The 24,101-nt window shown below is 36.7% G+C and overlaps 1 long non-coding RNA gene across 1 annotated transcript in view; it reads left to right on the top strand.

Annotated features, from left to right (window-relative positions):
• LOC135232240 (uncharacterized) overlaps positions 1–24,101 on the top strand; it is a 46,442-nt gene that overhangs the window by 9,591 nt on the left and 12,750 nt on the right. The gene's annotated exons all lie outside the window — the stretch shown is intronic.

The raw sequence follows: 24,101 nt of genomic DNA, 5'->3' as shown, positions 1-24,101 counted from the left end.
GTTTATTTTCATTTTGAGTCATGCCACATCAGCAAATGGAGATCCTGAAAGCTTGACTCCATCCACGTCATTAAGGTCGACTCTACTTTGAGGAGGCCGCTCTTCCCTAGTCATCTTTTCAGTGCTTTCCAATCTGAGGGGCTCTTCGTCCAGCAATATATCAACATTTCACTCCTGTTCATAAGGTTTTCACTGGCTAATCCTTTTCAGAAGTAGACTGCTGGGTCCTTCTTCCTAGTCGGTCTTAGTCTGGAAGCTCAGCTGAAACCTCTTCTCCATGGGTGACCCTGCTGGTGTCTGAATACCGGTGGCATAGCTTCAAGCATCACAGCCACATGCAGGCCCCCACAGTATGACAAACTGACAGACACGTGGGGGGATTCAATATGTGGAGGTATTGTTAATAGAATTTGAAGTTTAAAAATGCACTAGACTTTTGGGATAACCTTATATCTACATCTGTGTAAACATATAGATCATATGTGTATATTTATTACTGTATCTAAAAGGGTATAGATTCATATATCTAAATGGATAGATGTACATGTATATAATTATCAATGTATATACATATACACATGTGTGTATGTGTGTGTATTATATACGTTAATATTATTCTCACCTCCCCATGTGTGGTTGATACTTTTTACTTCACTGTATTGAAGCTAGTTGGCATTCAGCTGTTCTGTATTTTCCTTGTAGGACTTTGGAAAAAAAAGTTCTACCGTGGTGAGCATTTCTCTCCTTCCGTAGCTGGTAATGGCACAGTGGTTAAAGCACTCTGCTGGTAACCAGAAGGCCAGTGGTTCGAACCCACCAGCAGCTCCATGGGAGAAAAATGTGGCAGTCTGCTTCAGTAAAGATTACAGCTTTGAAAACCCTATGAGGCAGTTCTACCCTGTCCTATAGGACCACTGTGAGTCCAGATTGACTGGATGGCAGTGGGTTTGGTTTGGGTTTAGCTTAGCTGTTAATGATGTGTGATTTTTATTGCTGCTTGTCTACATATCTTTCAGCTAGATGAGCAGGTAGCATTACTATAAACCCACTGCTGTCAAGTCGATTCTGACTCATAGTGACTATAAAAAAAAAAAATAGCTGACCACAAAAAGTGACTGTGGTATTGGTGGTATTTTTCACCTTAATCAACAATGAATGGAGTTCCATTTCTATTAAATTTACTGGTTATATTCCATTGCGAACACATTTTCTTAGTGAATCAATTACTTGACAACTAATAAATAGATCCTAAACATTGCTACTTAGGTTTGAAATAATTAGCCCGGAGACCAGTATGGTAATTATTGCCATTCCATGTTCCTATAGCTCTGTGGTTCTCTAGAGGTATAGATTTCATTTCTGAAGATCAATCACTAGACTCATCTTCTGTGGTCTAATGCAATATTAAATCATTATAATATATCTTCGTTTACTGAGGTTGGGATCTGGTTTGGGGTTGAAAGAATTAGTTCCCTTTCTGTATTAAGCCATTGGTCTCAATTATAGGTAGAATTTATATTCCCCTGCATATAGAGAACCACATCAGAGCATTTGCTCTGTTTTTCAGATGGCATTGTTAACACATCACGTACCTCATTTTGTGTGCTATGCCTTTTATTTCTCTTTAGTATTCCTTTGAATTGCTCCATTAGAGGTACAACTATTCTTTTTTCTGGATATCTTGCCAATATCAAAGATGCTTGTTAATCAGTTCCAAAATTTTAAAAGAAATCAATCTCACATCTTTTGTTATCTTTCTATTATATGCTATGTAATTTTTGTTTCCTCATTTATCTGGAGGATATAGGGTAAAACAACTTTTGGTAAGTAAATGATGTCGGTTTTCTTAATTTTATTGGTTCCAAGTAATACCTAGTATTATGTAAACTAAATTTTTATACTATATACAATTTTAAATGTAACTTGCCTATTTCTTTAAAGGAACTTTTTATTGAATGTTACGATATTGATGATTCTCTGGTGATTTTTCTAGGAGAAATATTTTCTATGTATGTCTTGTTACAGTGGTAATGAATTTTACTTTTAAGCCTTTCAATTTTCTGAGAAGCATTTTATGTTCAAAATCATCCATTGGGGTTCATTTTGTGATAAGGTAAAACAATATGATTCCACACATGAAGACATGAAAAATGTAGTTTTCTTTAGATCTTAGATTATAGCCTAAATTTAATATTCCACAGAGATATTGCAGAAATAAATTTATAGAATCATGTGATACTGAAATATGGATAATAGAAGTAATATGCTTTACCTGAAACTCCATTCTCCTTTATAAGCGAATATCCTGTTTTAATAGTCTCTCTGTTCCTCCTCAGATATTATAATATGCTCTCTCTGTTTTAGCAATCTAGACTGGAGCATATTTATATGCCCATGGATTTCACCAGCCTCTCAGAGTGTCATGACTCCACAAAAACTAGATGGTATATAGAATTTTGCATGTGATTTCGAGGGGTTTACTTCAGCCTAGGAAACTCTATGGAGCAGTTCTCTGTCCTGTAGGGTCCTAGGGTCACTATGAGTTGGAATCGACTTGATGGCAAACAACAACTTCCTTACCAGAGCCCATTTATGTGTAGGTGTGTTTTTATTTTGGCCCGTGAAACTTTTCAGTGTGCAGCCATCCATATAATAACTGAAGTTTAAAGCATCATAACTAAGGCCTCCTTTCTGAAATATGTTTGGAATTTAACATTTTTCTTGCAGAGTAGAGAGATCAGATTTAGTTTTACATTTAGAACCGGCTTCAAATCTAAACAGCTGTTGATTATTAACAGCTTGACACTACTGCAAAAATAGCCAGTGAGAACTGGGCAACAAGAGAGTTCATGTAATTTCTAAGACCATCAGCTGTGTGAGCCTTTTCTTCACGTAAACCCACCAAAACCAAACCCACTGCTGTCGAGTCAATTCCGACTCATAGTGACCCTATAGGACAGAGTAGAACTGCCCCATAGAGTTTCCAAGGAGCACCTGGTGGATTCAAACTGTCGACCCTTTGGTTAGCAGCTGTAGCACTTAACCACTACACCACCACGGTTTCCTTTTCCTCGAGTGCCTAAAAATAATACAGTAAAATGTGAGTTGTCAAGAAGATGATAATATTAACAAAAAAAAATTTAATTTAAAACACCTTAATATGAAGTTGTAAAAACGCAGGTATCCAATAACACCAGGACCTTCATTTGGGGGAAAGTTTTATTTTAATTAATTTCTGTATGTTTTTATTCTGCTTGCCTGTACTGCAAAATGTGTGTAGATTTCTCCTTCCTGCATTCTGTGATGTCAGTGGAAGAATAAACTCTTATTGTCCACCCTTAATAATGTACTCTGTGCCCAATACCCTAACATTTTCTGAAAGACTTTGTCTCCGTGATCACCTCCAATAACTCTATATCGTATCCCTTTCACTTTCCTTCAGATTAGAAAATACTTTTCTATCAGAATTTACATTCACTCTCAGATCCTGCAGTTTCCCTAGTTCTCACCTAATCTGTTTCTATCTCTCCACAGACAAGTTTCTTTTCTAAGAGGTAATTTATTATCATTGTCTCTAATTTTTCACCTCAGTTCACTCCTCAAATCAATGTAATCTGTTTTCTGCCCTAAGCGTTCTTTTTTATCTTCTTCCACCAAGATTACAAATTATCTCTTAATTTACAAGTGTAATGGAGACTCATTTTAAAAAAAAAGCAACACTTTATTAATTGACTTATTTAAAACATTTAGTACTGATAACTATGCCTCCTTCTTGATGTTAGATCTCAGCTCTCTCACCTTTCCCAACATTCCTCCTGATTCCTCCAGCCATCTCATAACTGTTGATCATCCACATGTATTCCTCCTCTGTCCTCTCTATTCTATACATCTCTCTTTGGTTAATTTCAAATATGCTTTTAACTTGCAAATATGTGCTCATGACTCTGAAATATTATAATTCACCATATTCTCCTGAGTTGCTAGACCATATTTTCGTATTTCCTACCTCAGTGTCTCACACGCATCTCAGAACTTCAATTTATCTTGGGACCCTAACTTGCAGCTTCTTCAATATTCTTTCACTGAATGAGTGTACAGCTCTGCACACAACTGCCTAAACCAAAATCTGGGCATCAACCCATAGTACATTAATTAATTTTGTTTCAAGCACAAACCAAAAAAAAAAAAAAAACCAAACCCGTTGCCGTCAAGTTGATTCCAACTTATATTGACCCTATAGGATAGGGTAGAACTGTCCCATAGAGTTTCCAAGGAGCACCTGGTGGATTGGAACTGCTGACCTTTTGGTTAGCAACTGTAGCACTTAATCACTACGCCACTAGGGTTTCCTGAAGCACAAAGAAAGGCCCTAATAGGTTTTAATCCCATCCCATTGCCATCGAGTCGATTCTGGCTCATAGTGAACCTATAGGACAAAGTAGAACTACTGTATAGGGTTTCCAAGCAGTGGCTGGTGAATTTGAACTGCTACCCTTTTGATTAGCAGCCAGACGTTTAACTACTGCACCACCAGGGTTCTGAATAAAATAATGTAGGAATAATCTTACAAAATCTTGTTGGTTTTTAACCTGACTTTCTATCTCCTGTCTGAATAATGGCCTGGTTGTGAAATGTAGTCAGCCCAAGGAGGGAGAGGTCGATAACTTGGTGATGATTGTTAGATTTTGAACTATTAAGAGCTTAGCTCAAAACATGATGATGATTAGTATTATAGCAACATATTAGTTTATTAGTGGGTACAGTATACTCTATACTAGGACAAGCGTTTTCTGTAAGGGTCCAGAGAGTAAATATTTTAGACTTTGTGGGTCAAGAGACAAAATTGAAAATATTATGTGAATTCTTATATAATCATTTAAAATATAATCATATAAAATTGTAAAAAAAAATGATTTTAGCTCACCAAACATGTAAAAGCAGGCAGGGGCCGGAGTTTTGTATGCCCCACAGGTCCTAGTTTCCCAGCTTGTGCTCTGTAACATATTATAAATAAGAGCATCAAATTCTTGGTGCAATGAGCATGACTAAAAAAAATTTTTTTAATTAACCCCCAAATTATATGCTATCTGACATTTTAGGTAGATAGATATAGTTGCTGTCAAGTTGATTCCTACTCATGGCAATCCCATGTGTGCAGCATAGAACTGCTCCATTGGGTTTTCAAGGCTTTAAACTTTCAGAAGCTGATTGCCCGACCAGTCTTTCAAAGTATCTCTGGGTGGGTTTGAACCACCACCTTTAGTCTAGTGCTTAACCGTTTGTGCCACATGTGTGTATATATATGTGTATATATACATATACATGTATGGTTGTCTGTGTACATAAACATTAGACATATAGTGTATACATACGTGTATGTGTATATTGCTATGTTAAGAATTTTTTTTTTTGGAAACAGTAATTTTAATATTTAGGACTTAGTTTTTATTCTTCAGTGTTGTAATTTCTTGGTCGATGTAACTAATAAAGCACTAAATAAGTAATTGCATTTTTACTGCAATTGCATGTGAGCCAGAAATCTAGAATTTTTTATTACAAAGTCTCCCTAATTTTAAAATGTTTGCAACTTACTGAATTAAAAATTAAAAAAAGATGAAACAAAATAAATCTCCATCCTTTTCTCTTTAGATTCAGAATTACAGCTTGTTCCTTTGAAACAAATTTTACTATCAAAAGCAAAAATTCAAGTGTACTTGCATTCTAGGCATTTAAGATGGAGATCAGGTGTCTGGGGCTATGTATACGTGTTTGAGATTTGCTTCAACCAAAGTTGTCTGAATACTAAGTCTTGCTAATGATTGCTAATTCTTTCTGTGGTTCTCACGTTCAATTTGTTCAAGAGAGGAGATTCAGTTAGTTAATAGATCATCATATTGGACAAAACATTTGTATTTATCAGTTTATTTGTTTTTACTAGACCATCTCCAAGGTCTGATGTCAATCTCTAGTCCGGCGTTTAAAGTCGGGGGAGCAGGTCATGACCAGTCAGTGTGTAATCACTCAGTGTGTAACCATGGTTGTGGGTATAGCAGGCAATTGCACTTTCATAGACTGTTCTACACATTATGTCTGTTCTCTGATCACTGCAGGTAAGATTCGGGTCAAATGCGGCTTGTGTACACATTTACAATTTTATTCATTGAGATATTGAAGGGAAATAAGTGAAACTCAGAAATCTTTATTATTTATGTTTTATGACACCTACGTTCAAACTAAAAAATACACATCAAAATCTGAAACAATACAATAATCAAGAGAATTGCAGATAGAGAATAGAATCCTTCAAAAGTACAATTTATCATTTAAACATAATATCACTGTCAGCTTTTGACTTGTAAAAAAAAATTTGGTGAAAATATGTACAACAAAACATACACCAATTCAACAAATCTCTTTTTGACTTTGGTTTAAGTTCCAAATTGTTTAACAGTATAGTCTTGTTGAATTGGCAAATGTTGTGTTAGCTATATTTTTACAAAAAAAAAAAAAAAAAAGGACTAGGGAAGAGCTGCCTCATCATGGATTGACACAGTACCTGCAACAATAAACTCAAACATGCCAACAATCGTGAAGATGGTGCAGGACCAGGCAATGTTTTGTTCTGTTGTGAATAAGGGCACCATGAGTTGTAGCTGACTCAACAGCAACTAGCAACAACATGAAGATGTGAGGGAATAATACAGAATTTATTCTGCTTTGAGGGTGCTTATAAATCAGGAAAGCATGAAGAAAAGGTGGCTGTGGGGATACAGACATGAAAATTTTAGTTAAAATTTATTAGATTGGAAATATTCTGACTTTTAAAGAATAATAATAAAAAAAGAAACCTATTGCTGTTGAGTCAATTTCAACTCATAGAGACCCTATAGGATGGAATAGAACTTCCTCACAGGGTTTCCAAGGCTGTAATCTTTATGGAAGCAGACTGCCACATCTTTTCCCATGGAGCCACTGGTGAGTTTGAACCTCTGACTTTTTGGTTAGCAGCCAAACACTTAACCCCTGTGCCACCAAACCAAACCAAACCAAACAAAACAAAACAAAACAAACTAAAAAATACCACATCCGTTGAGTCGATTCCAATTCATAGTGACCCTATAGGATGGAGTAGAACGGCTCCATAGGGTTTCCAAGGAGCAGCTGGTAGATTCAAACTGCCAATCTTTTGGCTAACAGCTGAACACTTGACCACTATGCCACCAGGCCTGCTTGAAAAAAAAAAAAAAGAATAATGCCCCTCAGTTTCTCCAGTGAGTTTCTGCAAATGTCTACTATATCCGAGACATCCTGTGGAGAGTTTGTGCTCTGCTACGTATAATTCCTGATGAGATATTCATAGTTTCTCTCCCAGTGCCACTTGCTGATGACACTAAATAATACATAGCTTCAAATTCTAGGCTGTGTATTTGTCATTAAGCTTATAGGACAAACATAGATCAAGGAGAAAGAACAGAGTTTATACGCCGTGATTTATTTTTGAGTTACATGATTCAGTTGTGGTTGATGTATGTGCAGCAGCTGGCTTTTGATGTAGAATACAATTTAAGCCTAAGAATCTATTAACCAAAGAGCTATGATTGGCATTAACTACAGTTATCTCATTCCGGGAAGTGAAGCCATATTTATAGAAGGGAACAGATAGCTTCTGAACGTATGTTGTAAACATATGGACAACATATCAAGGTGGTGTTTCGCCCAATTTTTATAGGCTACTGTGATGCACATTGCCATGGTACTTTTTTGTGTTCAAGTGATAAAGTAGTTCAAGGTAAACAGGAACTCTGCATTGTAATTGCTAGCATCAGTGTACCAAGTGCCCTTAACAACTCGATTTAGAAAATCTGAGCCATTGACACAATAGGGCAGGTTAAAGCCAGGGGTACCTCAGTAACATTCTGAATAATGACAGCTTTAACCAGCAGTTATACCATCAAGGGTACTGAATTCAACCATGGGGAATTCATTTTTTCAAATTCAACATAGGCTACTTCATGCTTTATCAGATGACAACAGATAAAGTGATAAGTGAGTCATAACTTACAATATATATTGACATTGGGAGCTCAGTTTTATCATATTAGTATTTGTAACCATATATTTCATTTCTTCCTTTCACGTGTGTTAGTAATTGAAGAGTTGATGCCAACAATACTGATCTCTCTCAAATACACAGAGAAACAATTTAAAAAAACAAAATAAAACTCTAGGAAAAGTATTTAGTTAACTGTGCTTTCCTTCTAAATTGCTGCCAAACCACCATCTTCTTTATGAATCTTTTGCTTCTATAACCCGGAAGTATTGGATGGTAATAAATGATGTTTTCTGGGGTTCATATTTATACCTTAAAGGGCAACATCTGTAATATGTTTCCACACGAGAATCATCTGGGGAGTTTTTAAAAATACAGGTTTGGAAACTCCATCTGCACATATTTTACTGAGCCCAAGAAGCTGACCGGTAACCTCCTTCTCCCACCATGATTCTGATGAAACCCTACCTGGGGAAAAAGCTTGGAAAACACTGGAAGCAATACATACTTGATCTAATCAAATAACCCAATCATTTATATTTCCAAACATTCATTTAATAGATATTAAATTATTGTCATCAATACTTTGGAATGGGTTTTGTATTTATATTGTGTTTCTGCTGAAAGAGATCAAAGGATGCAACTTCCTTATTTTTAGATGAAGACCCAGGTGCGGTAGACTAGCCTAAGATAGTACCCAAACCCCAAAATGCTAATTTAGTGAATACATTTCTGATTTTACTTCAAACTTATTAGGTATAAAATACGAACTCTCCTCGTGCCTCCACAGATGTATATTAATACATAGAATATTAAGGTAATTAAGCTCAATAGACCTTGAAGTTACATTTTTTAATTTTAGCCTTAGATATATTTCACTTTACTCTTTAGGATAAAAAAGTCTCCTTCACCAAGGAAAAGGAACAAGAAAAATACCAGGGATTTGCTTATTTATAAGGGCCTCTTCTTCAGTGTTTTGCATTATTAAAAAAAAAAAAAAAAACCCTACATTTCAGATCTCTTTATTTGTTCATTTCTGCTTTTTAAATTAAATGTGATTATGAGTATAGTCCCCATAGATAGACTAGGAAATTTATTTTTTTTTTTTAATAATAGTAGAGAAAGATCTTGAAGAACAGGAGAGAAGAGCAAGCAAGTGAGCAAACAAAAAAGAGAACCCAAAAAGCAAATACTTACTAAATTATGTACCTTTCCCAAGTCTGCTAAGAAAAAAAAAAAAAAAACAAATTGCATTAATCTTTTATTTCATAAAAGATTAAAGTCCAACTGCATACATGTCTTCAAACACTCATCATCATTTTAAAGAGGCACAAATAATTTACTCTCACCTGTTCCATTCAGAAGGCTGTTTTGCCACACTATCAAGGGACCATGGCTGTCAGGAAGTTGTGTCTGTCTGTCTTTTTAGCTTGAAGATGTTCTCATTTCAGACTTAACTTTTTTTTTAAATAGCAAATTTACCACATTATTCCTTACCAGGGCTTTAGGAAAATATATGTATATGCAGAGACATGGAACCATCTAGCCTACTGTGTTTACTTAGTATGTGAAAGCCCTGGTGGGAGCTAATTGAGCCCATGCTGATTAATTATCAATGGAAATGAGTTTGGCCATTTTCTTTAGCACTGGGAAATTTAAACAAATAACATTGTTGAGTAAACATTGATACTATATTTGTGCATCCATTAAAGCATAAAAGCCTCTCATTTGAATTCCAAGCGGGTGGGTTAGAATAAGAAAAGGATTAGATGGAAGTATACTGCAGTATAAATGTATTCATGGGCTGGGTAAGCTCGCTTTGAGTAGAATCAGATTTACAAAGGAATCTCCATATACTCAGTTTCTTCTAAGAAGACTTGATCATTTTCAGATGAGAGAACCAATTCCTGGCTGAACATAATTAGAAATAACATCAACTTGTAATTACTTAATAAGCAGAATTATTTTATGGCATAATTTACTGGTGCTAACTTGTCAATTGATTATTTTCTTTTAGATATATAGCTGCAATAATGATCCACCCATGTGTTCACAGTGCCTGTGAATTCTCCTCTACTTCTTAAAAATATTGATCTCTGTTCAAAACTAAAACCATAGCATTAATGTTGCTTTTCAAAATGCCACTATCCACTGGCACCAAGTTTTCAAAACATAACTGCATTTATTTTAAATATTTGGAATAAAATGCACGTTCTACAATTGTTTAGAGGAAAAAAGTTGATATCACCTAAAATATAGTTGAACCAATAGCACTTTTTCAGAAAATGTTTTGGATTACATGAAAAAGCATATTATAGAAGATGGCAGAATAGACAGATGCTTCTGTCAAGCCCTCTTTACAACAAAGACCTGAAAAAACAAGTGAAGCAAGTATATTTGTGACAAGCTGGGAGCCCTGAGCATCAAAGACAAGCTTAGACAACGAACTGAGGGGCAGGGGGAGGAAGAGGCCGTTCAGAAGTGGAGAGGAATTACCGGACTTGAATTGTGGAGAGCCCTCGGGCACCATTCCTGGAGCAGTGGCAGCAGTGGCCGAGGACTGGTACTAGCATTTGGCTGTAGTTTCCTCAGGGAGAAGCAGCCAGCCACACAGCCTACTTACACCTGCAGAACCTGAGGAGAACGACGCTCTTGGCAAAAGCTAAGTATATGCGTATATTTTACTGTGCCCACCCACCCCCAAGCCGGCTTCAGTGGCTGAATCCCTGGGCCTGAGATAGACCCTGGTGATCACCTAGAGCAATCCTCCCGGCCTTGGGGAAGGAAAAAATTTGCAACTGGGGGGAAAAGATAATTTGCTAGCTCCATTAACCGGGGGAGCTCAGGACAGAAGCGGCTCCTGTCCAGGCATAAACTGTCTGTGGACCTTGAGCACCTTTCCTTTCTGCATGGACCTGTGTGGGCCTATTTTAGGAGAATAGGCCCTTGTTAGCAAACTCCAACCATTTCAGCAGTGTGGTGGAGAGGTGGGTGTTTGACGTTTGACATCGCTTTGCCTATTAAACAAGGTCCTCATCTACCCACATCAGGGACCTAAGGACTGGTAGCTCCACTCAGGTCACCCAGCCACCTGTGACAGGGGTCCAAAGATAACTGGTACCTCCTAGTCCTTACAGCCAAAAAACTTTGGGTGCCCATGGTCCCTCTGCAGAACCCACCCACCAGCACACTCTAGGGAACAGGGACACTTGGGGGTCAGTTTTCAGCCCCCCTGCCTTGTTCACAGCATGACCCCCTGTTGCAATCAGATGCTGGTATATACACCAATCACCCCTGCCCCTCTAAGACTGTAGGACAGAGCCTGTACCACACACTTGATATCAGCTACCTGGAAACCTGAGCTGAATTCATACAAGAAAACTGAATGGACTCCTAGACTGTTATACCTGATAACAGCTCTAGCCAGCTGGGGACAGGACGTCAGAGCTCCAAAGGTGAAAATAATCAAGCTAGCTCACTCAAGCAACTTATGGGGGTATACCAAAACAAAACAAAGCAAGCAGCTATGACACAGTAAGCAATCATAAACTAATACTACTGTATAGTAACTTATAGATGGCTTGGAGACAACAGTCAATATCAGGTCACGTAAAGAAACAGAACATGATCACTTCAACAGGCTCTCAAAACAAAGAATCCAGGGATCTTCTAGATGAAAGTGCATTCCTGGAATTACCAGATGCAGAATACAAAAGTTTAATATACAGAACCCTTCAAGACATCAGGAAGGAAATGAGGCAATATGCAGAATAAGCCAAGGAACACACAGATAAAGCAACTGAAGAAATCAGAAAGGTTATTCAGGAACATAAGGAAAAGTTTAATAAGCTGGAAAAATCCATAGACAGCAATCAGAAATTCAGAAGATTAACAATAAAATTACAGAATTAGATAACTCAACAGAAAGTCAGAGGAGCAGAATTGAGCAAGTAGAAGCTAGAATTTCTGAACTTGAAGATAAATCACTTGGCACTAATATATCTGAAGAAAAATCAGATAAAAGAATTAAAAAAAATGAAGAAACCTTAAGAATCATGTAGGACTCTATCAAGAGAAATAACCTACGAGGATTGGAGTACCAGAACAGGGAAGGATAACAGAAAATACAGAGAAAATTATTGAATATTTGTTGGCAGAAAACTTCCCTGATATTGTGAAAGATGAGAAGATATCTATCCAAGATGCTCATCAAACTCCACATAAGGTAGATCTTAAAAGAAAGTCACCAAGACATATTATAATCAAGGTTGCCAAAACCAAAGATAAGGAGACAAGTATAAGAACAGTGAGGGATAAAAGAAAAGTCACCTACAAGGGAGAGCCAATAAGAATAAGCTCAGACTACTCAGCAGAAACCATGCAGGCAAGAAGGCAATGGGATGACATATTTAAAAAATTGAAGGAAAAAAATTGCCTGCCAAGAATCATGTATCCATCAAAACTGTCTCTTAAATATGAAGGTGAAATTAAGACATTTCCAGATAAACACAAGTTGACGGAATTCGTAAAAACCAAACCAAAACTACCAGAAAACTAAAGGGAGTTCTTTGGTTAGAAAATCAATATCAGGTATCAACCCAAGACTAGAACACTAGGCAGAGGAACCAGAAGTCAACCCAGACAGGGAAATCCAAAAACACAATGCAAGATTATATAAAAAAAAAAAGCCCCAAACAGGGTAACAGTGATGTTATTATATAAAAAAAGACAACATTAAAATAATAAAGAGGACTAAGAAATGTAATTATACACCTTCCATATGGAGAGGAAGATAAGGCGATACAAAGAAATAAAAGTTAGCTTTAAATTTAGAAAAATAGGGGTAAATAATAAGGTAACCACAAAGGAGACAAACTATCCTACTCATCAAAATAAAATATGAGGGAAAAATACAGACTCAGCAGAAACAAAATCAACAACAACAAACATGAGGAAAGGACAGTATATAAAGAAAATCTACTCAGCACATAAAATCAAGTGGGGAAAAGAAACTGTCAACACACAAAGACATCAAAATGATAACACTAAATTCATACTTATCCATAATTACCCTGAATGTAAATGGACTAAATGTACCAATAAAGAGACAGACAGTGGCAGAATGGATTAAAAAAAAAGATCCGTCTACATGCTGCCTACAAGAGACACACCTTAGACTTAGAGACACAAACAAACTAAAACTCAAAGGGTGGAAAAAAAATGTATCAAGCAAACAACAATCAAAAAAGAGCAGGAGTGGCAATATTAATTTCTGACAAAATAGACTTTAAAGTTAAATCCATCAGAAGGGGTAAGGAAGGACACTATATAATGATTGAAGGGACAATACACCAAGAAGATATAACCATATTAAATATTTATGCACCCAATGACAGGGCTGCAAGATACATAAAACAAACTCTATCAGCAGTGAAAAGTGAGATAGACAGCTCCACAATAATAGTAGGAGACTTCAACACACCACTTTCGGTGAAGGACAGGACATCCAGAAAGAAGCTCAATAAAGACATGGAAGATCTAAATGCCAAAATCAACCAACTTGGCCTGGTAGCCATATACAGAACACTCCACCCAACAGCAACCAACTATACTTTCTTTTCTAATGCACATGGAACATTCTCTAGAATAGACCACATATTAGGTCATAAAGCAAGCCTTAGCAGAATCCAAAACATTGAAATATTATGAAGCATCTTCTCTGACCATAAGACCATAAAAGTGGAAATCAATAATAGGAAAAGCAGGGAAAAGAAATCAAACACTTGGAAAGTGAACAATACCCTGCTCAAAAAAGACTGGATTATAGAAGACATTAAGGATGGAATAAAGAAATTCAGAGAATCCAATGAGAATGACAACACTTCCTATCAGAACCTTTGGAACACAGCAAAAGCGGTGCTCAGAGGCCAATTTATGTCAATAAATGCACACATCCAAAAAGAAGAAAGGGCCAAAATCAAAGAATTATCCGTACAACTTGAGCAACAAAAGAAACCCATAGGCACCAGAAGAAAACAAATGATAAAAATTAGAGCTGAACTAAATGAAATAGAAAACAGAAAAACAATTGAAAGAATTAACAAGACCAAAAGCTGTTTTTTTGAAAAACTCAACAAAATTGATAAACCACTGGCCAAACTGACAAAAGAAAAACAGGAGAGGAAGCAAATAACCTGAATAAGAAATGAGAGGGACTATATTACAATGGACCCAACTGAAATTAAAAGAATCATATCAGATTACTACAAAAAACTATACTCAAACTGGAAAACCTGGAGGAAATGGATGAATTCCTAGAAACACACTACCTACCTAAACTAACACAATCAGAAGTAGAACAGCTAAATAGACCAATAACAAAAGAAGAGATTGAAAAGGTAATCAAAAAACTCCCAGGAAAAAAACCCTGGTCCAGACGGCTTCACTGCAGAGTTCTACCAAACTTTCAGAGAAGAGTTAACACCTCTACTACTAAAGGTATTTCAGAGCATAGAAAAGGATGGAATACAACCAAACTCATTCTACAAAGCCACCATATCCCTGATACCAAAACCAGGTAAAGACACCACAAGAAAAGAAAATTACAGACCTATATCCCTCATGAATGTAGATGCAAAAATCCTCAACAAAATTCTAGCCAATAGAATTCAACAACATATCAAAAAAATAATTCAGCATGACCAAGTGGGATTCATACCAGGTATGCAGGGATGGTTCAACATTACAAAAACAATTAATGTAAACCACAACATAAATAAAACGAAAGACAAAAATCACATGATTTTATCAATTGATGCAGAAAAGGCATTTGACAAAGTTCAACACTCATTCATGATAAAAACTCTCAGCAAAATAGGAATAGAAGGAAAATTCCTCAGCATAATAAAGGGCATTTATACAATTTTTTTTTTTTTTATACAAAGACAAAGCCAACATCACCCTAAATGGAGAGAGCCTGAAGACATTCCCACTGAGATCGGGTACCAGACAAGGATACCCTTTATCACCACTCTTATTCAACATTGTGCTGGAAGTCCTAGCCAGAGCAATTAGGCTAGATAAAGAAATAAAGGGCATCCAGATTGGCAAGGAGGAAGTAAAATTATCTCTATTACAGATGACATGATCTTATACACAGAAAACCCTAAGGAATCCTCCAGAAAACTACTGAAACTAATAGAAGAGTTCAGCAGAGTATCGGGATACAAGGTAAACATACAAAAATCATTTGGATTCCTCTACACCAACAAAAAGAACATTGAAGAGGAAATCCCCAAATCAATGCCATTTACACTAGCCCCTAAGAAGATAAAATACTTAGGAATAAATCTTACCAGAGATGAAAAAGACTTATACAAAGAAAACTACAGTACACTCCTGCAAGAAACCAAAAGAGACTTAAGTGGAAGAACATACCTTGCTCGTGGATAGGGAGACTTAACATTATAAAAATGTCTATTCTACCAAAAGCGATCTATACATTTAATGCAATTCCGATCCAAATCCCAACAACATTCTTTAATTAGATGGGGAAACAAATCACCAACTTCATATGGAAGGGAAAGAGGCCCTGGATAAATAAGACATTACTGAAAAAGAAGAACAAAGTAGGAGGCCTTACTTTACCTGATTTTAGAACCTATTATACCGCCACAGTAGTCAAAACAGCCTGGTACTGGTACAACAATAGATACGTGGAACAATGGAACAGAATTGAGAATCCAGACATAAATCCATCTACATATGAGCAGTTGATATTTGACAAAGGCCCCAAAACAGTCAAATGGGGAAAAGACAGTCTTTTTAACAAATGGTGCTGGCATAACTGGATATCCATTTGCAAAAAAAATGAAACAAGACCCATACCTCACTCCATGCACAAAAACTAACTCAAAATGGATCAAAGACCTAAATATAAAATCTAAAATGATAAAGATCATGGAAGAAAAAATAGGGACAATGTTAGGAGCCCTAATACATGGCATAAACAGTATACAAAACACTATTAAGAACGCAGAAGAAAAACTAGATAACTGGGAGCTCCTAAAAATGGAACACCTATGCTCATCCAAAGACTTCACCAAAAGAGTAAAAAGACTACCTACAGACTCAGAAAAAGTTTTTAGCTATGACATTTCTGATCAACACCTGATCTCTAAAATCTACGATGCTGCAAAAACTCAACTGCAAAAAGATAAATAACCCAATCAAAAAATGGGCAAAAGATACGAATAGATACTTCACTAAAGAAGACATTCAGGTAGCTAACAGATATATGAGGAAATGTTCACGATCATTAGCCATTAGAGAAACGCAGATCAAAACTGCCATGAGATTTCATCTCACTCCAACAACAACAACAACAAAAAAGGCTGGCATTAATTCAAAAAACACAAAATAATAAATGTTGGAGAGGCTGTGGAGAGATTGGAACACTTATACACTGCTGGTGGCAATGTAAAATGGTACAAAGACTTTGGAAATCGATTTGGCACTTCCTTAAAAAGCTAGAAATAGAACTACCATACTATCCAGCAATCCCACTCCTTGGGATATATCCTAGAGAAATAAGAGCCTTTACACAAACAGATATATGCACGCTCGTGTTAATTGCAGCACTGTTTACAATAGCAAAAAGATGGAAGCAACCAATGTGCCCATCAACAGAAGAATGGATAAATGAATTATGGTGTATTCACATAATGTAATACTATGCATCACTAAAGAACAGTGAGGAATCTGTGAAACAATTCATAACATGGAGGAAACTGGAAGGCATTATGCTGAGTGAAATTAGTCAGTTGCAAAAGGACAAATATTGTATAAGACCACTATTATATAAAAAAAAAGAACTTGAGAAATAGTTTAAACTGAGAAGAAAACATTCTTTTGTGGTTACGAGAGAGGGGAGGGAGGGAGGGTGGGGGGGCATTCACTAATTAGTAGATAAGAATTACTTTAGGTTAAGGGAAAGTCAGCACACAATACAGGGGAGGTCAGCACAATTGGACTAAACCAAAAGCAAAGAAGTTTCCTAAATAAACTGAATGCTTCGAAGGCCAGCGTAGCAGGGGCAGGGGTCTGGGGACCATGGTTTCAGGGGACATCTAAGTCAATTGGCATAATAAAATCTATTAAGAAAACATTCTGCATAACGTCTGGGGTCTTAAATGCTAGCAAGCAGCCATCTAGGATGCATCAATGAGTCTCAATCCACCTGGATCAAAGGAGAATGAAGAACACCAAGGACACAAGGCGATTACGAGCCCAAGAGACAGAAAGGGCCACTTGAACCAGAGACTACATCATCCTGAGACCGGAAGAACTAGATGGTGCCTGGCTACAACCAATGACTGCCCTGACAGGGAACACAGCAGAGAACCCCTGAGGGAGCAGAGGAGCAGTGGGATGCAGACTCCAAATTCTCATAAGACCAGACTTAATGGTCTGACTGAGACTAGAAGGACCCTGATGGTCATGGCCCCCAGACCTTCTGTTGCCCCAGGACAGGAACCATTCCGGGAGCCAACTCTTCAGACATGGATTGGACGGAACAATGGGTTGGAGAGGGATACTGGTGAGGAGTGAACTTCTTGGATCAGGTGGACACTTGAGACTGTGTTGGCATCTCCTGCCTGGAGGGGAGATGAGAGGGTGGAGGAAGTTAGAAGCTGGCGAAATGGTCACAAAAAGAGAGAGTGGAGAGAGAGTAATTGGGAGTGTGTATCAAGGTATATATGGGTTTTTGTGTGAGAGACTGACTTGATTTGTAAGCTTTCACTTAAAGCACAGTAAAAATTATAACAAAAATTAGATGTTTAGAATAATGTGTTTTAAATCTGATGCTACCTTCAAGCAGGTGGGACTTCATAGGTGGCAGTCCCTTTCTCTGAATATTCCCAAAAGTGGTGACTTTTCAATATTTTTGCACTAACCAAGTTGACAAGAGGGTTGTTAAGAATATAAAAATATTTTAATGGAAGTAGAGTTAAAGCAAGGGTGTGATACACATAAAGTAGCAGAGTGGCTACAGTGTGTGTGTGCTTGTTTTTCTACAATCTAATGCTCTGGGCCCTAGCACCAGATATGGATGCTCATGTTAAATTTTACCTCTGCTTCTGCTACACATTCAATTCCTTACCTAGCTTTGTTAAAAGAGTCCTGGTGAAGTGTTTCTCAGTGAGAAAAAAGGGCAGACCTGAGTCTCGTTTCCTGTATCATCATACACAAACACCAATCTGGGGATCAGGTGATGGGCCCAGGAATGACTTTACCTCATTTAGTTGGCACTGCCTCTTTCAAACTCCTCTTTGCTTTATCCTAAGTTGAGTATGTACAGTGACTGCATGTCTTGGGGGAATTTATTGATTCTTCTGACAAACAGAGATAAAGATAAGGTTTTAAGACAAAAGTGGGAAGATACATTGTTATTTGGGTAAAGTAATTGTCTTAGTTATCTAGTGCTGCTAAAATAGAAATACCGTAAGTGGATGGCTTTAACAAGCAAATTTATTTCACAGTCTAGGAGGCTGGAAGTCCAAATTCAGGGTGCCAGCTCCAGGAAAAATCTTTCTCTGTCAGTTCTGGGGGAAAGTACTTGTCATCAATCTTCCCCTTGTCTAGGAGCTTCTCAGTGCAGAGACCCCGGGTCCAAAGGACATACTCCACTCCCAGCTCTTCCTTTCTTGGAGGTATGAGGTTCATTTCTTCTTTGTTCTTTTTATATCTCAGAAGAAATCAACTCAAGATACAACTTAATCCTGTAGATTGAGTCCTCCTCATTAGCATAACTGCCTGTAATCCTGCCTCATTACATCATAGAGGTGAAGATTTACAACACATAGAATAAATACTTCAGATCACAAAATGGTGGTCAACCACACACTACTGGGAATCATGGCCTAGCCAAGTTGACACATTTTTGGGGGACACAATTCAATCCATAACAGTAATCAAGGGGCAAAGGAAGGAATTTAAATATCTCCTATACTTTTAAGAATCTTTTCATTTTTCGGCATTTTCTAAGGGCTTTTTTTAAAGACAGAAATACTTACTTTTGTGGGTATCGTCCCTTTATGTTCTTCAAAATGAGGATTCTAATCACACCCTTTGGACCAACCGGCCCTGGGTCTCAGATGTCCATATATAGCCCAGCTGGAGGAAGCAGTATCATTCCTCTTTTTTCTAGTCACATTATTTATGCGGATTGCAAAATTCTAGTCCTAAATTGCAGCTACAAAAAATGTCACTGTGTCTCAGTTTTATTTTTACTGACATTTATCCCTTGTCAGCTAATTTTTCAAGTACTATATTGGGCCCAGGATATCATTGCTGTTGTCAAATGGATCATGGCTGAAAGCAGAGAATACCAGAAAGATGTTTACCTGTGTTTTATTGACTATGCAAAGACATTTAATTGTGTGAATCATGACAAATTATGGATAACATGGTGAAGACTGGGAATTCCAGAACACTTAATTGTGCTCGTTAGGAACCTGTTCTTAGACCAAGAGGTAGTTGTTCAAACAGAACAAGAGGATACCGCATGTTTTAAAGTCAGGAAAGGTGTGTGTCAGGGTTCTCCATGCTTATTTAATCTGTATGCTGAGCAAATAATACAAGAAACTGGACTATATGAAGAAGAACGTGGCGTCAGGATTGGAGTAAGACTCATTAACAACCTTCGATATGCAGGTCACACAACCTTGCTTGCTGAAAGTGAAGAGGACTTGAAGCACTTACTGATGAAGATCAAAGACCACAGCCTTCAGTATGGATTACACTTCAGTATAAAGAAAACAAAAATCCTCACAACTGAATCAGTAAGCAACATCATGATAACTGGAGAAAAGATTGAAGTTGTCAAGGATTTCATTTTACTTGGATCCACAATAAACACCCATGGAAGCAGCAGTCAAGAAATCGAAGGATGCATTGCAGTGGGGAAATCTGCTACAAAAGATCTCTTTAGAAGTGTCAAAAAGCAAAGATGTTACTTTAAGGACTAAGGTGCGCCTGACCCAAGCTGTGGTGTTTTTAATTGCCTCATATGCATGTGAAAGCTGGACAATGAATAAAGAAGACTGAAGAAGAATCGATGCCTTTGAATTATGGTGTTGGTGAAGAATATTGAATATACCATGGACTGCCAGAAGAATTAACAAATCTGTCTTGGAAGAAGTAGAATGAGAATGCTCCTTAGAAGCAAGGATGGCTTCATCTCACATACTTTGGACATGTTGTCAGGCGGGACCAGTCCCTGGAGAAGGACATCATGCTTGGTAGAGTAGAGGGTCAGCAAAAAAGAGGAAGACCCCCAACAAGATAGATTGACACAGTGGCTGCAACAATGGGCTCAAGCGTAACAACAGTTGTGAGGATGGCTCAGAACCCGACAGTGTTTCGTTCTGTTGTACATAGGGTCGCTATGAGTTGGAACCAACTCGATGGCACCTAACAACAACAACATGTTGGACCCAAGCATAAAATTTTCATTTTCAAATCTTGTGTAGTCCAATATAGGGCCATAAAATTAATTCTAGTATCTGTAATGAAAATCAAAAGGTAATCATCTATTCACCAAACATATTATGCGTAGATGTTGGAAATGTAAAGGCGTTCCTGCTTTTGCGGCCATGGGGAAAGTATCTTCATAAACCAAAGATAGTAACCTAACTGCCTCAGGACCATGGTATAATATCAAACCAGGGATTTTAATGAAATCTTATATACAGTATAAAAGGCGTGTAAATATTTGGGCAGGATCTTGACGGATTGATAGATATAATATGGTCATGGAGAAATATGGTACAATGGGAAGAGCGTATTCCTGATGAAGAGAAGTTGCGTGGGCAGTAATATAGAATTAGAAAAGTAAAAGGCCTGACCAGATGATGGCAAGTAAACTGAGTTGGCTGGAGATCTAGCAGGTTGACAAGTACTAGCTATCTAATAGATAATATCTAATAGTTATTGAGTATACTATATGTGAAAGGAAATGTGTCAAGCCTTTCTGTAGCTATTAGACCATTTAATCTTTACAACAATGTATTTTTTCATTTTTTATTGTTGTAAAAATATATAACATATTTGCCAATTGAGCGTTTTTCACATGTACAATTCAGTTATGGCAATTACATCAATCATGAATGACAATATTTTGAACTAACTATTCTTATGGAAATTTTGCAATTGAAGAAGGTGAGGCTCAGAGTTTGGTCATAGGTAGGCGATGCCAGGTATTAGAAGTATTTAATCTCATGTTACGGACCTGGTACCTTTTTTTTTTTTTTTGGCAATATGAATTTATTGAAAGCCTTGTAGTTTGTTTTTGCTCTTTAAAAGGAAATTAATATTTAATAAAGTGTAATTCATACGCTATGATAAAGCAACTTTAGTTCAGCACATAGACCATTTTCTAATAAGAATATGATGATTATTGCTTAATTGTAGAATTTCTTGATGTGTAAAGTATTGTTTCATAACGTATCCTTTGCCAGCTCTTCTTCCTCCAACCTACTTTTAAATATGAGGTCTAGGATCTGCTTCTCTTCCCTAGCCACAATTTTCTCTATATGCTGTCATCTAATTTGATGCTTTAAAATAGAATCTAACTTCCTACCTCTCTAGAATTTATATTTCTGATCTTAACCTCTTGCATGAACTTCATTATATTCATGTGATCAGTTGAGATGCCCACTTAAATATCTAAAAATAAATTCATACTCTTGATTAGCCTGTATTTTTTGAGTTAGGCTGCCTGTTATGACAACTACAATTATTAAATAAGCCACCCTTTTCCCCACTCAGTTGAAATACTTTGTTCATTTATTTCCTCTACCTACTTAGGTCTGTTTCTTGACCTTTTTGCTGTATAGTGTTATCCTATTTTGATTGTGCAGATTTACATTTTCTGGTTTTGGTAGGCAGAATTCTAAGATAACCTCCACTTTAACCATGTATAATTCTCTACCCTTTGAATGTGGGTGGAATCTGTGAATATGATGAATCACTCCATAATTATATTACTTTATATGACAAAATTGACTTTATGAAAGGGAGATTATTTAGATGGGCATAACTTTATTACATGAGCCCCTTAAAAGCAGAGTTTCTATGGCTGGTGGCAAAAGAGAAAGAACATGGGAAGTATGTGGGCGTTTCAACAGTAGAGAGGTTCTTCTTTCCTGCAGTGGAGGGGAACCACTGGACAGGGATCCCAAGAGTTGCCTCTGAAACTGGTCCTCACCCAACAGCCAGCAAGAAAATGAGGACTACAGCCCTCCTACAACTACAGAGAACTGCATTCTGCCAATAACAGGAATGAGTTCAGAAAAGACTTCAAGTTCCAGATGAGAGAATGCAGCTTGCTGAAACCTTGATTTCAACCTTGTGATACTCAGCAGAGAACCCAACTATGTAGTGCTAGACTTCTGACTTAAAGAACTGTGAATAAAATGAATGTTGATTGAATCCACTAAGTTTGTGGTAATTTGGCACAAAGCAAAAATTAATACACTGGTAGAACACATTTCCTTTATAATATTGATTTTTTTTCCCAAACATTTATTAACTCTTCTTGGACATACGTTCTTCTATCTGCATTTTAAAATCATTTTTCTGGTTCCCAAAACAAAAACAGTAAAAATACAATAATAGGATACTGATTAAAATGGCATCGTATGTTCATTTTCAAATGGATGATATTCTTAGAATATTATTTCCCTCAAGAAAATGGAATTTCTGTCAAGCCTTTTTTATTCTTTTGATTTTGATTTTACAACATTTTAATATACCTTTACATAGTTCATTTTAAGTTTATCTTTAATATGTATCTATTTTAATTTTCAGATATTTTGATTTTTAAAATCATCACCATTGAGAATAGAATATTTTGTTTCTATAATATAATCCCCAAAGAAAGTATATGTATTTTTTGTTTTTAATATACACCATTAAATGTTTAATTTTCTAAGCTAATTGTGTTAGCTAAACAGTTCAAAATAATATTCTATGACATTAAAATTTTATTTTACCATTGCAAAGTGCAATCAACATCGCACTTTGTGAAGATTAGTTAGTTTCAATATATAGGAGAGATTGGATAAAGAAAGGTATTCAAGACAGCAGGGAGAACAGTTAAGAGCTTATTTCAGTGGCCCAGGATGAGAAAAATGAAACCAAGGGTATATTTCAAAGGCAACACAGAGGTAAAATTGACAGAACTTAAGGACAAATGGAAATAGAATATAAGAGTAGATTAATTCAAATACAAGGTTTTAAATCTATATGGCTCTGTCATTGGTGATTCAATTTACAGAGCCAGGCAGGAGCATAAGAGGTAGAAAGTGGAGCAGAAATCAATGAATCTAGATATAATTCCACTGAGTTTATGATGCCAGAGGGACAATGAGGTTGAGGAAATTTGTCTGTTAAAAATTAGGGCCACATAATGTGTTGAAAGAAAACTCACCCTGAGAATATGGATTTTGGGTTGGATTCTCCCTCAAACTTTGCTGTAGAATAGCTGTGTGATCTTGGATAAAACATTTAATTTTCCTCAGCTTCAGTTACCTCATGTACTAAGCAAAAATAGTTAATTCACAAACATATTGAGCATCTATTATGTGGAATATATTGTTCTAGAGATTATGGGGCGGGGGTTAAAACTAAAGTCATTTGAGAGATATCAAAGAAGAGTTGGACAAAGATGAATGGCTGAGATTGGGAGACACACTGATGAGGAAAACCAAATCTTATTTGGGAACACTGGTCCAGTGAACTGAAATAGATACGGGAATCCTGAAGTCATCCACTTGAGAAGATGAAGATTTGAGTTAATGAAAAGAGGATGGAAGTGATTTCTTTACTCAAAACCGGTCTATGCCTCCTTACTGATAAATATGAGCCAAACTCTTGGTTTGAACATTAAGATCCTCATAACTCTGATTCAGCTTTCCACATGATAGATGCTCTATATGCTTGGTGAATTTAACACCCTTGTCCTAGCCGTATTGGTATACCAGCTCCG

The sequence above is a fragment of the Loxodonta africana genome, chromosome 8, assembly GCF_030014295.1.
Source record: "Loxodonta africana isolate mLoxAfr1 chromosome 8, mLoxAfr1.hap2, whole genome shotgun sequence".
In the NCBI taxonomy this organism is placed as follows: domain Eukaryota; kingdom Metazoa; phylum Chordata; class Mammalia; order Proboscidea; family Elephantidae; genus Loxodonta; species Loxodonta africana.
Note: the sequence above shows the minus strand (reverse complement) of the source record. Positions and strands in the feature narration are given on the sequence as shown.